Raw genomic sequence first — 5,483 nt, 5'->3', positions numbered from 1 at the left:
ACTTAGCTTTAAAATTATCTATATGTTTGTTTCTATTAATATATTAATAATAATTTCTCCTTGCTTCATTTCAATCCTTCGGATTTTTCAACGCTAAATAATAAAAAAAATGACCAGATTAAAATGGCGTGAGCTCATTCAATATGATTTAACTTTAATTGTTAATGGAGCACACTTTAAATGAATAATCAAATAACTAACTTTGTAGTATTTATAAACTGATCAAATTCCTCAAATGGTTAATATTTCGAGGTAGCCCCGCGTAGTATAGTCGCTGACGCTCTAGCCTTTGGTATACAAGCGGTTCGATTCCGGTGGGGACACTCGGTCGGAAAGCTGTAGAAGCCTTTTGGTGTCAGCCATCCTGAATGAGGTGTTTCCTGGTTTTTCCTCACACATACCAGGCAAGTGCCGGGATAGTACCTAACATAAAGTCCCAGACCGCTTTGTCCCTTCCCCACTGCCACAGCTAGTGTGAATGCCGAAAAACGTCATCTCTCATACATGACTGGCTAAAATGGGCATAGATATCGAAAGCCCAGTAATATAATTCCTAATTTAATATTTTGAGAAGATCATTTTCCATCCACACCGACAAAATACTGAAATAAGTTCAATGTTGCCAAATGCATATTATAACTTATATTGGTAAACTTTGGTGGTTTTCATATCCCAAAATTTATGGCTATAAGCTAAATATTGTAAACGAGGGAATAAAGAAAACGAAATGAAATGAAATCTTTAAGTTTTACATCCCACGGTTATGCTGGCTTGGCTAAAGGATACGGTGATGATGAGAAATGAATAAAATGGTGGAATGAAGACAGTGGGAGGAAACGGGAGAAACCCCCGAGAAAACCCACGCACACGGTGTTTGTCCACCACAAAGCTCATTTGACACGAGCTGGGATCGAACCAAGGACCCCATGCACCAGAGATGAACGCTCTATCACTGAGCTACCGCAGCCTTGCGGAAATAAAAGAGATCGTATTTTATGTTGGTTATTTAAGTTTTGTAAACAAACTTTGTAGTAATGTTATCCCAATCTTTGTCAAGGTTGCTTCTTTCAGTATTTAGATTTTTTTTTTTTTTGTTCTAATAAATTAAGCCTCAGAAAAATTTCTTTCTATTAGAGATGAAGCACGATGCAAAATAATGACGTCCTGAATCATATATTATTATTATTATTATTATTATTAATATTAATAATAATAATAATAATAATAATAATAATAATGTTTGAAATATGTTTATTTTGAAGCAAACAGCATTACAGGCACAATTGCCCCAAAGAAAAAAAAATGTTTTTACAAGCATAGGGCGCATGCAAATAGAATTAACAACATACAACTGATTATACAAAAATAGGTGAAATGTATAAAATATTAATTCAGAAAAAGAACGTAAAAACATACAATATCTGTTACAAACTGGGAAATACAAAAATAACAATAGTAAAAAAATAAGCATAATTAACATGCATATAGAAAAGGTATACCATATAGGATAAGTATACAGTATAAAATTCAAAAATAGATTATTATTATTTACCATGTAGTTGCAACAGTTTACAAAATATTGAAAGGAAAAAAGAGTTCAAAAAGATACTATGTAGCTGCTATTACAAATTGAAAATAAATATTTCTAAGTTAAACACATCAAGTAAAATACACTGATTCATAAGGTTAGTAATAATGACGAAAATAAAATAAGTATTTAAAAAAAGAAAATTACATATGACACAAATAAAAAATCCATGACCAAGTTTATAAAAAAAAGTGCAGTGCAGTATACATAGTAAAGAAGGAATTAAGCATAGGAGAAAAGAAAAGATGATAGGAAAATAAAAGACGAGAGAATTAAAAAAAAAAAACTAACAAAACAAAAGGATCTTTCAAATGGCACCTTACAAACTTTACAAAAATGGCCTCCAGAAATACAATAAAAATAAGAAACAAACATGTGTATCTGTTCATAATTAAAAGGGTTCTTACAATTTGATTAAAAGAAAAAATACAATATATATATATAAAATATATATATATATATATATATATATATATATATATATATATATAACAAATCCATACAGTATTTAGTGAATATACAAAACAAAATTAAGACAATCAGTTGCAAGCCTAAAAATACTGAGACATTTCATACTTTATTTAAAAAATTAAAAAAATAATTCACGCACCTTCTTGAAACTTTTATGAAAGAAATCAAGAACAGAATAAAAGTTATTAGCTGTTTCTATACTTTTATATATTGAAGACCTAATTAGATATTTACTAATAAACGGAACAAATTTCCTAATGTTTCTTTGAGGATTTTTTAAAGAGAAAAAGTTCTCAAGAACAAAATCTCCATGCAGAATTACATGAAAAAATTTCAAAGCAAAGAGCCGACGCCTGCCAGACAGAAGGGTAAGATTAAGATCCACCCTTATGTCTGACATGCTCGTCTCTCCTATTTCTTTAAACTTTCATTTTAACCAGGCTAGGAATGAATTTTGAACTGATCCAGTCGAAGAACTAAAATATTTTGCTTCACTATTCCAAATTACCGTACAATATTCAAGATGAGACCTAACATTGCACATATAGAGAATTTTGCAGGTGTTAATATTAGTAAAGTTTCGACATAACAATTTGAGCATTGTTAAATTCCTCCTAGTTTTGGAGATTACAACCTGAAGATTTTTCTGAAAAAGCAATTTTTCATCTAATATTACTCCTAAATCTCTAACATGCTTAACGAATTGGATATTTTGATTTTCTATCGTGTATTTGTAGATGGAAGGGTTAACTTTCCTCGAAAATGTTATTTCTTGCGTTTTATTAAAGTTCAGGGGTAGGGAATTCTCTTCGGACCATTTCACTATGATATCTATATTTTTTGCAAAATATCTTGAATTTGTTTGGATTTAATTTGACTGAAAATTTTAATATCATCAGTACATAACAGATATTTACAAATTAAATCAACACAAATGTCATTAAAATACAGCAAAAAGAATAGAAGTCCAAGATTAGAACCCTGGGGTACCCCGGAGGTATTACTATGAATAGCAGACAGTTTTCCTTTATATTTTACCACAAATTTCCTTTCATTTAAATATGAAGTCAACCAATCAATAACACAGTCAGGCAAGTTATATCTTTTCAATTTGTTTATCAATAAGTGATGTGGTAATTTATCAAATGCCTTAGAAAAGTCCAAGTAAATAACGTCAACTTGACCACTAGCCCAAATAACTGGAAGCGTATAATGCATAAGACTTGCTAAATTAGTTATTACAGATTTACCAGTCATAAATCCATGTTGGTTTATGTTAATGTCATTCTTTACTTTATTATAAACATATTTATAGATTATTTTCCCAAAGATTTTCGGAATTACCTTCATTAAAGAGATTGGTCGAAAATCATTAATAGACTTTCCATTAGTTTTAGGTATGGGTGTTATAGAAACCAATTTCCATATATCAAGATAATTACAGGTGGATAAACTCCAATTAAACAAAGAAGACAATATTGATGCAATTGTTTCACTTATTCCCTTAACAATGAAAGCTGGAATTCCGTCTATCCCACTTGACGATTTAATCTTTAAAGTTCTGATAGCTTCCAATACATGTTGAGTAGTAATTTCTAGGGGTTTAACTTGACCAAATTCTTCAAATGAACATTGATTTTTAGTAGCGCTAACCGAGAAAGTTTGAAAGACCGATGAAAAATAGTTGGCAAACTTTTCAGTCAACTTACTATCATCAGTCAACAAAACATCATTGCCAATAATACCAGATATTACCTTATTTTTTTAACCATTACATATTTCCAAAACTTTTCAGGGGCAATTGTAAGACCATTTTCTATTTTCCTAAAATGAAGATACAAGCAATTTGAAGATACAAGAATAAATAGTTACCTTTAGCATATAAAAATCTTTCAGTGGACTCATATACTTTACAAACACTGGATAAAAATAATTTAGTTACAATTGAATAATTAGTGTACATCAGGAGCCACCATATACTCATCGTGTCTTTCCCACACTATAGATGCGTTAGTTAAAACTAAGTCTAAATAAGATACTGCTGGTTCAACACTTAGATTCGTATTATCCAAAAAAGTTGACAATAACTAAAACCTGACTTTAGAGTAATAGTGTATTCCTGGTAAAGGTTCTATATTTAACCAATCTATTTTAGATATATTAAAATCTCCAAAAATTAATACATCATTTTTTTAACAGGTTAAGTTTACTGGAGATGCAATTTAGATAGTTCTCAAATACTTCAAGAGGAAATGTTGGATGAAAATATACACAAGAGATTAGAAGATTTTTAGTTGACTTACACCTAAGTTCAATCCAGACACATTCATTTACACTTTCTAAATCATATCTTCGAAACACCTAACCGTTATTTCTGACAGCAATTAAAGAACCACCTCCTCTATCACCACTTTCTTCACTATAACACCTGTCCGCTCTGAAGCAAGTATAAGTATCTGGGAAATAATCCCGATCATCATGAATTTCAGATAACCAAGTTTCGGTTGCGGCCACAATATCATAGTCACAACTAGAAATTGAGGACAAGAACTCGTTACTTTTAATACGCAATCCACGAACATTCTGGTACCAAATTTTAAGACTGTCCATGCTTAGCATGAGAATCAGTATTCCTAGGAAGTTCATTCTGATTCCGTAATTTTCCAAAGAAAGGACCAATTAAAAGACGTCTAGGCCACACCTCAGGATCACTTATAACAGACAAGTGTTGTTCGTTTACCTCAACATGGAAGGAAGAGTAAGAATCATACTTTGTTTTCAATTTAGTACAAGTCACTTCAGTTACATTAAGTTGTTTTACAATACTCTCAACTTCTTTTACCTCAACTGAGGGATTGAACCTAGTTACAAATAATGCCTTTTTTCTTAAATTAGTAACCAAATTGGAATTGTTTAATCCCATTTTTAGTTTTCTCTGTTCCTTTCTTAAATTTGATTTATCTTGTACAGTTTTAGTTGATTCACTTTGTATACCTTTTTTATTTCTTGAAATTACCTGAGTCCAAATTTGAGAGGACTGAGGGAGACCTTCATTCTTGTTACCTTCATTCCTTATTGCTAATGCAAGGAATTGATTTTTATCGTTTACATCTAATACAGGTTCATCATTCGTTTTAAATAAAATTGTTTCACTTCCAACTTGTTTCTTTACTAGTAACTTCTTTAATTCAAAGTTCTCTTTTTTCAAAAGATCAAGCTCCTCCTTTATTATGCCAAATTCATGTTCTAATTCTAGTCTTATTCTGTTTATACCCTGTTCAAACAACTTAGATATAGATTCAAGATCAGTAAATGATCCTTTACATCTAGAACACAAATAATTTTCTTTCGTTTGCACATTTGCTAAATCATCAGTTGATTTACCCAGAGTTGAACCTCCGGCCACCCCAGGAGAACAATCTTG

This window comes from Thermobia domestica, chromosome 13, assembly GCF_964235325.1.
Source record: "Thermobia domestica chromosome 13, izTheDome1.hap1.1, whole genome shotgun sequence".
NCBI lineage: Eukaryota > Metazoa > Arthropoda > Insecta > Zygentoma > Lepismatidae > Thermobia > Thermobia domestica.
The sequence above is the reverse complement of the archived record's forward strand: the minus strand, read 5'-3'. Positions refer to the sequence as shown.